This window comes from Lycium ferocissimum, chromosome 9 (assembly GCF_029784015.1).
Source record: "Lycium ferocissimum isolate CSIRO_LF1 chromosome 9, AGI_CSIRO_Lferr_CH_V1, whole genome shotgun sequence".
NCBI lineage: Eukaryota > Viridiplantae > Streptophyta > Magnoliopsida > Solanales > Solanaceae > Lycium > Lycium ferocissimum.
Window position 1 is genome coordinate 3118982 of NC_081350.1, and position 9989 is coordinate 3128970.

Below are 9989 nucleotides of genomic sequence, written 5' to 3' on the forward strand. Positions count from 1 at the left end.
GCGTACATAATCTTCGACTAACTTCGTTTGCCTGAGTTCCCGAAGCTTCCTCCGTGCATTGTACTCGACGTTCTCGGGGAAAAACTGTAAGCGAATAGCTGCTTTTAGTTCTTCCCATGTCTCAAGAGCATCCTCACCAGCTTTAATGGCTTCATATTTCACACGCCACCAGATTTTGGTGTCGCCTTATAAATACATGGCAGCAGTTGTTACCTTCTTGGGCTCTTCCAATTCTCCCACAAATAAGCTTATACCGCTTTCAATGTCAAAGATAAAATTTTGTACCTCTTTGGCATTTCGAGCACCCTGATAGGGCTTTGGTTCAGGAATCTTGAGTTTCTAGGGTGCCGAGGCAATGTTTGCCGCGCCCGTAATAAGATTGCCCCCTCCTCGGAGTAGGCTTTGTAATGCAGCGTTGACAACATTGAGCTGATTAGTCAAGTTGTCGATGGTTTGCTGCATGGCAATCATTCTATCTGCCTCCTGAGTCCTGTAGGCCAGATCCTCTTCTCGTTGTATGGCAGCTACCTGCGCGGCTGCATCTGTGTCAGTAGTATTATTTATAATGTCTTGTTCGGCCTACCGCATCCTGCGGTCCAGGTCCTCCACTCTTTCAGTCACGGGTCATAGTCTGTTGACCGCAGTTTCCAAAATCAAGAGGCAGTCTCCATAGTTCACCATGGTCAGAAAATGATGACAATAGCAACGTGCTCCCTCGTCCGATGTTAAGCCTAGGCTCTGATACCAACTGTTACGCGGCGCCTTCCTGAGACTTCTTGGAAAGGCGACGTAAGGCTAAGCAACCGATGATTCCAAGGTTACTATCCGCCAACTGGGGTCCCCTCCGCACGCTAGACGGACCGGCTGCCGTGCGGGAAAACCAATGTCAAGAGCAATTGAGAGAACAGAAAAGTGAATTGAGAATGAGAAAGAAAGAGAGCTTGTTTGCATTAATGAAAACTATTACAATGAGAGCAAGTGGTGTCGAGGGGAAGAGACACTAGTACAGAGAATTGAATGCTTGCTTGAAAGTTTTGATTGCTTGATCCCCCCTAATAATGCTTAAAAATAAAAACTCAAGTTACAGGACTAGACATAAATTTGCTATAGAATCACAACCAAAAACACATAAAGTAAATTACTCTCTATTTACAACAAAAGAGACCTAACTAGAGCAGTCCACGCGCACCCCCTCTGCGTGGCACCGTCGCGCGGCAGGCACAGGAGCCCGCACACCGGGCGCCGGCACTATAGCAGGCCGCACCCACACCGGCCCCCCGGGCACGCGTCGGGCACGGCCAGTATAGGGGCGCGAGCGAGGGACATTGATGGGGTGACATAGGCAGAAGTAACCTTGTCACTTGGCGCGTCCGAGACCACGGGGCCATCCATGGCGCTGAGAGGCTTGCCATGGCGCCATGGGTTGCATCCAAGGGGTCATGGGGCATGGCTGGAAAGCTGTCCATGACAGTATATACGCCTTTGGGCTGTTGGTTATAGAAACATACATTGGCCTAGATGGCCCAGTGTTTGTTATAATGATATCGTCATGTTCACAGGTTGGCCTTGTTGGCCTTGTTCGTCTTTCGGGACATAGATGATACGAGTCATAGTTTGGTTCGCTTGGCCCTAAGTAGGTGTCGGGTGCCAATAACAGCTCATCGAGGTTAGGGTGTGACAGTCGCCCTTGGTGGAAGTTCGCGACGAGATCCCGACCAGGGAAGACCATCCTAACCGATCGGAGGAATGTGAGGAAGTTCTCCCGCAGAATGTCACGTTGGAAAGAGGAAAAGACGCCCTCATCCTAGGGTAAAATGAATGTACAAAGCGGAGGATCCCTCATCAAAGATAACATCGGCTACGGTCATAAGGTTGAACGACGCAATGATGAAATATATGGGGAGGCTTTTGGTTTCCCTGATTGAGAAAGCATCGGTCGGTCGCCTTTCGAGTAACCCGGAGGTTTTCAAAACACTTGGGATTCTCGGAGTCAACGCGAGTCAGGTGGAATTGGAGCCAGTTAGGAAAGGCGCAGACCTAACGAGAATTATCGAGTTAGAAAAAGAACCTCGTGACCAGGTGAATCAGGTACCCGAGGTCCCTCCCGTTCTGAAAGGGGCATGAGCAAGGAAATATGGAATGATCCCATGCGAATTCAGCACGGTTCCTGCACCTATTCCAAAGAGGACCAAAATGCCGGATATACTCAAATATGACGGAACCATAGATCCAGAAGAACATACAACCACCTTCGGAGCAGCATTCACAGATGGTTTGAACACCAACGGTTCGGCCTCATCGAGAAAATTTAAGGAGAAACCTAGAAACGCTCCTCACGACGGGAAACTGAGGCTGAGAGATTGGTATGAACTCTATGCGTGGGTTCACAAGATAATTGAATCCAGCTCGAGAAATCCAGGATGGCACCGCTGAGGAAGTCGTTGAACGACCCGGGCCACCGAGCGATGAGCTGGTCATGACAATGAGAAAAATAAAGGAAGCAAGGTTCTCGGTGGAAACACAGTCTAACCCCAATAGACGCGACGTGGATCTATGGTGAGAGTATCATGCTATTACGGGACACTCGACCAAGGACTGTAGGCACCTGCGTTACGAGGTGGAAAACTTAATGCGAAGGGGGCACCTGAAAAAGTTCTTGAATGAACGGTCTAGGCACACCCGGGGGATAAAGACTAGGACTTTGCGCTGACAACCAGCGCCCCCGGGCACAATCAGTATGATTTTCGAGGGGAGAATTACCGGGGCGCTGTCCCAAGGTCTACCAAGCGGAACACCTCCCTCTCTAAAAGGTAGGAGGCATCATTCAAAAAATCAAGTCACTTTGAGCAAAGGCAAGGAAGAAGCGTCGGGGGATCACACACCGACGCACTGGTAATGTCTCTCCGAGTCATTAACCTTAACGTTAAGGGTGTGCTTATTTATCCAGGTAGCGCCAAAAGCATGGTACAATTCTGATTTTTCAAGGAAATGCAAACAACGGAGCGGGGAGGCCCTGGTTATATACCCTGGGGAAGTCCCTTTAACTTTCCAACAGGTCATGAAGTTTCCAACCCCCTAGGGGACTGTCGAGGTCCGAGCGGACCCAGAACCTATGAAGGGGATGTGATCCTGAGCATCGCCAAAGATGGTCAAAATGGTGGAAATCGCTAACAATCACATAATTCCGATCTCGACGCTCTACCCACAATCGAACCCAAGGGAGGACAAGGAAACAGCCCACCTGGCAAGGATTCGCAGGGAAGGATACCAAGAGGATTCATTGCGCCGATGGGAGAAAACGCAAGAAGTGTTACGATAGAGGCTTTGGAGTCGACTACTCGCTGTTTCTGCCAAAGGAACAGGTATACCTAGGCTCGAGCCTAAGCCTAGGGTTCCAGGGAGAATTACTCAGATTCTTGATAATTAACATAAACAACTTCACTTGGTCGGGTTTAGATGTTGCAGCATTCCTTCGGAGTTGGTCACTCATAAGCTGAGCGTGAATACAAACTGCCATCCCATCGAACGGGCAAGGCGCCCTATGTCAACAAATTGCAGCTAGTTTATCAATAAGGAGATAGCCTGGCTTATCGAGCGAGAAGCGGTCCGAGAGGGAAACTTATGAGACATTTGCAAGAGGCGTCCGATATCCTTCCCGCCCACAAACTGAGGCCAAACCCTGAAGAGCGTATCTTCAGAGTAGGCTCCGGTGAATTTCTGAGGACCATTGTATCCAATAAGGGAATCGAGACCAACCCGGATCATATCCGGGCCATCCAGGAGTTACCGGATATCCCTGATGGAGCAAGAAGGGTGCAGCAATCGGCCGGGAGAATGACCTCCCTGGGGAGATCTATGTCGAGGTCGTATGAACGGACAAAAGTTAGTCAGCGTGCTGAAGAAGGAAGACTTCAAACGGACCTCGGATTGTCGTTGGTGCCTTAAGGGACCCAAAGAAATACCCCTCAAATCAGCCGTTGCTCACCAGGTTTGGGGCAGGCAAACCACTGTTAATCTATGTTGCCGCTTCAGAGGCCGCGGTAAGTGTTGTGTTGAGACGCGAAGAGAAAGGTATGCAATCACTTGTCTATTATACCGGTAAGGCAACGCACATTGAAAAATTGGTCCCGACTTTGATAGTCGCGGCCCAAAAAGATGAGACCATACTTCCAATGTCGTCCGCTCTGTGTAATGATAAAGTTCCCATTGCGAAACATCTTCCACAAGCCTGAACTCTCGAGTAGGTTAGCAAGCTCGTCAATTGAAACCTGCGGGTGTGATGTCGCTTATCAACCTCGGACTGTCATTAAGCCACAATTTTTGGCGAATTTTATCGCTGGTTACAGTCGGGGCCTAATACCCAGCGCTCGAGAAGAAGTGATTCGGCAATCCGAGATCGCTTCTGGAGCGTGAGTCCCGTGCATAGGCGGAGCCGCTAGCACAAAAGGAACTGGGTCGTGATCATCCTGATTACCCTGTCATGGACCATGCATGATCAGGTAAATTGCTAAATATTTATCTTTTACTAACAAACGAGGCCGAGTATAAGGCCACGAATGCAGGGATAGAGCTGGCCCAAGGATTCGGCGCTAAAAGCGTGGAACTAAACAGTGATTCTAAGTTGGTCATCAATCAGATTCTTAGCAAGCACGAGCGGAAGGGGGAGTAATTGAGCAAGATTGCGGTGCAGCTATCTCGCGTCCGATGGTGGAGGGCCACCCAGACCCCACGAGAAATGAATGCAGAGACAAACGCTCTAGCTACCTTAGGTTTTTCAACTGAAGAGGCTGAAGCAAGGTCGGACTCTGAAGTCCATCTGTTGCACACGGTCCTGAACCCCGCATTGCACTCTTTTCCTTGACCACTGTTTTGTCCCAATTGGGTTTTATCGGTAAGGATTTTAACGAGGTAACCGCTCAAAGGCATGTCACAATTTGGTAGGTGCCAAAGTCTTTGAAAAGTCACGGAACGCTCGAATCGGCAAGGCCACGAAAGCACAAACGCTCCCGAAAGATGAAAGGACTAGGACTGATGGCAAGTGGCAAAAACGCCCCGTCTGTCTTTCTTTATGCTCTCATTAAGATTCTGTAAAAAGCTCATGTACGAATAGGATGATCAGCTTGTCCCGAACTCAAGAATGGAATAAGAATCTGCATTTATGTCCCGACTATTCTCAATAATATACTTCATGAGCTTAAAACGTTCAGGGCATAACTAAACTCGAAGGCCCCACGGCCCCTTAAAACCGCTTCGAATACACGACACGGCCCTAGAGCCTCCGAGAGTGCAGGTTTCATGAACCTTGTGCCATTAAATGAGGTTGAGACGCCTTCCTCATTAGCACCGAAGTCGAGGGGCTCCCCTTTTATTATGAATCAGATGATTAAGTCCTGATCGCAATAAGTGTTTCCAGAAGTGACATGCTCGGATTGAGTTAAGAATGATGATCTCAAACACAAAACACTAGAATAAAAGACCCGTGCACCAGGCATCTGTTCCTAACATAATCACCAACACCCATATATGAACATAGTTCTGGTAGACGGGCATAGCGGTCACGCCCTGACGGTTAAGTGTTAAAAACAAAAGCTAATAAGATTACTAGTAATCACAATTGTTGCAGGAAAAGTGCATGTCAAAGCATAAACATGAACACATAAATGGTAGTAAGCATGTTAACATCATTCATTACGGAAGCAAAAACCAAAAGGAGCCCAATGGCTCAAGCACCAAGTGTTCAAAAGTCACCCCAGCCCCAATACCCAACAAGTAAAATATAAAAGCGGCACGTAGGCCGTAGCATCCTGAAAGGGCACATAGGCCCTCAAAAACATCATCACAAATTAAGCAGGGGGAGGGGCACCTTCACCACCTGAAGAATCATTAGAGGCATCAGAGACAGAGGGCGTCTAATCACAAAGGTCTTCCAGGGCTATCTTGGCGACAGCTACATCCACCTCGGCGTATGTCAGGAATGAGGAAATATCTATAACGCGGCCCTCGAGAACCTCTAGGAGAGTATTTGCCCAGGTCTTCAATATAGCAAAGTCTTTGGTGATATTAGCTGCATTCTTGTCGCGCTCGGCCAAGTCATAATCAATTGAGATGAGCCCGAAACTACGCCCGTGAAGCTTTCAACGCTTGCACCCGGCCTCGAGCAACAGCCCCTTCTGCTTTAGCTCGAGCTGCCCTCTCCTGAAGCTCCTAGTAAACGGCAGTTAGTTGCTGAAAAGCCCTCTCTCAATTGGATAAAGCTCTCCTGGCTTCTCGCCACCTCTCCTCAGCGGTAATATAGCGAGACGGGACCCTTGAAAAGTCCACACGAAGGCGCAAATTCTTTGACTTAACTCTCTCTAACTCTCCTGAGGGGGGAGGGGGAGGCATGCTCCTGACCCTATCAATGACGGAAACCATCCTAGCATGACCCTGCGCAAGTAGTGGGTGAAAAAATCATACCTTCGCGAGAAAACAGTAAGGAATTCTACATAAAGGGGATCAACCACACACCTGGAGAAACATTTCGGCTAGATGAGAAAGGGATGCTTCCAAGTCAAGGCGAGGCTCGTCAGGAGACAATGCCCGAACTGAAGGGATAGCACCATCATCGTCGGATGCGCCCCCAGCATCCCAGGGCGAGTCTCTTCAGCAGCAGTAGACGGGCCCTCCATATCTTTACCGACCACCGCCCCTTCTTCATCTCCATCTAAGTTGACTACCCCCTGCACGGCCTCCTGCCAGTGCTAGACAAGCCTTCGGCAAGTGCTCACCTGAGAACCTATCCCCCCTGAGGTAAAAGCACGGCATCATCCAAGGATCTCCATTTGCGGGAGCCCGAGGTAACGGCTACAGCCAGCGCAATATTAATCCGAGCTTTCTCTCGAGAAGGGACTATTCGAGACGATGATCCATGAACAGAAAGACCTGTAGAGAAGTTTCGTTGAGGAGTAAGAAGGGGAAAATGGGGTGAAAGAGAATTAATAAATTTTTTCCCGACTTACCATGATTCTTACATCTCTAGCAGTGGGCAGAAATACTCTTCCAAGTCCTCTCAACCTGGGGGGATGCACGCAGGATGGCCATCACTCAGCCGAAAAGATCGGCATGAAATCTTATTCAACCAGGACCGCTAAGAAGAGCAAAACAGGGGGTTAGAGGCGACACCTATCAATACAGGATAAGAAATGAGACAAAATAATATGGAGAAAGGATACGTACGGGCAGGGCTCTATTATTCAAGGAAAGGTGTAGCAGTTTTGTTATGTAGAAGATCCGTACGCACCATCACAAATCGATCGTGCCAACACCGATCGTGATTATCCTCAGTGTTGGTGATAAGGCCCCGAGAGCCTTGGGAGGCCATTATAGCATCCCTCCCCGGAACAGGCGAGGGGAGTACAGATGAATAAAGTGATTCGGGGTAAAAGGAAATCTAGCCTAGACTGCCATGAATTGGATACACTGCACTATCCTCCAGATTTTGGGAGCCACCTGAGCAACGCATACTTGATAACGGTGACAAAACGCCTCGATCACTTCATGGACTGGCAAAGTAAAGCCTATGGTGAAAGGGTAGGTATAAACCATCAACATGCCTAGGGCATGATGAGCAATACTAGCATTCTTCGGGGCTAGAGAAATTTCCACCTCAGGACCCCATTAGCAATTAAAGCGGACCTAACGAAGAGAAATCTGAGATATCAGGGAACATATCCCTAAGACCGATCGCAGTTGCTGGTTTGAACGAAAGTTGTTCACGAAATTAAGAATGGAAGGAACAATGTCTACAATAGTCAATCCCAAATCAATCTCCTGCGTATTGGTGCAGGAGGAGGAGTCAGTCCCACGATCGTAAAAAGGCATCAAAAGCCCTATCCAACAACTCCTCTAAAGGAACAAGGGCTTGATTTTGGGAAGGAGACGAAGATAAAGACATGGATTTCTTTTGGTTAATGCTAAGGAAAGTAAGAGAGAATAAGGAAGAGAAGTTAGACGGATATGGAGAACTTTTTAGAACAAGAGTATTTTCGGGATGATTGTAAAAGATCCTAATGGGTGCAAAGACAACATAAATAGAGGGAAAGGTGATCATTAGTCTCGACTTACGAAGTGGCACGCCTGCTCCTGTAACCATCAATCGTAACCTCTAGAACGGTGCTGTCGAATGAATGAACAGGTGCATTAAAAGCCTTGCTGACAACACATCTAATCATGGAGGGCGTGGTGACATTTCGCTAGTTTCTCTCTTGAAATTAGAAAAAGCTGGACTCTTCCACTTCCCGGTCTCATGGTCATGGAGAAGCCAGAAAGTGGGGGACTATTTGTGTCGGGAAAAATACGCATCCGGGGCTAGTCCTCACAACCGGAAGCTCAGAGATTCAGGGGTATTTACACAGCTGGCTTCCACTCTCACCAGCACAGGTCATGTCCATCAACCTCGATCAGTGTGTCATGGCAGAGACGCACATAGGGCTACAGTTATGTCACATCCCCGAACTTTAGGGTTAGAAAAGTCTATCTTTGTCTTATATAAGGAAGCTTAGGATGGAATCAATTGGATCATCTCCTTCCTATCACTATTTGTAACCCTATTATTTTTTCTAGTAAAGACTTACGAAACCATCACTTCCTTAGCTACTGGAATCTAATCATACTATCTTAGTTATTTGTTAAGCTATATCACGATCTAAACTACTCCGGACCTGGCTCACACAAAGAGTTCTCGGGATTGGATACGACCCACTTGTCTTCAAACCCTTGAAATACAAATCTCCAACTGATTTTTCGGTTAAACCCGATTTCATCGAAAAATAGAGATTAAATGTTTTTTTATCAAACTAAATTTATATTCAGGACTTGAGCTCCATACTACTAATTAAGGGTAAAAATATTACAATTATTTCGTTGTATGCAACAACATACTCGGGTGAAGTCTCATAAAGTGGGGTCTAGGGAGGGTAGAGTGTACGCTGACTTTATTCCTAACTTGGGAGGTAGAGAGGTTGGCTTCGATAGACCCTCGTGCAAGGACAAACAATATAAAGTAGTACGAAAACAGAAATAAGGGAAGAGAATAAGCCTTATACTATATAAACATGATTGAGCAGTCTAAAAATAGAAACAGTAACTACCATAAATAATTAATATAATAATCAAAGTGCAAGAAATAACAGATAGTAGCAGAAATCAAAGGATAAGAAGCTACAATTATTTTAGTGTATGCCTCGTTGGAAATTGTACTTGACATGTCCCCCCATAGTAAGCCTGTCAACCGAGGAGCCCAGCCTAATTTCAGCACCGGTTGGCCCAACCGGCCATGGCTACCGGCTGCCGGTTAATCGAGGCCAGTTATCCGGTTGAAATTACCAGACCCGTAACCGGCTGGTTATATATATATACAGACCCGTAACCGGCTGGTTATGTATATATATATATATGTGTGTGTGTGTGTGTGTGTGTGTGTGTGTGTGTGTGTGTGTGTGTGTGTGTGTGTGTGTGTGTGTATTATGTTATATGTATTATATAACTTAAGTTTATATATTTACTAACAACTTATGAGTATTTTAAAATCTAATCTATATACATATTTTAATTAAATTATAATATATATATTAGTTTCATATATACCTATGCTAGTATATGTAATATAGATTGTATACTTTTTACTTTCAAGTATATATTTAACTTAAGTATATTTATATATGTTATGTATATATTCTAACTCTGAGTGTGCGTGTGTGTGTATGTTGTCACGACCCATTTCAGCCTAGGTCATGCCGGCACCTACCTTTCCCACCTCGGTAGGCGAACCCTTAACTCAACATTCATAATAATAGAAAATAGCAGAAGAAAGGAAAATTGCGTAAGTCTCACAATATAATATAATGTTAACAAGTGCGGAAGTAAATGAAATCCACCGCATCTGGTCCGTCATACAAGAGCATTTAAATCCGAATACTAAAAGGTCCGAATAATAATACATAAGTAGTCTC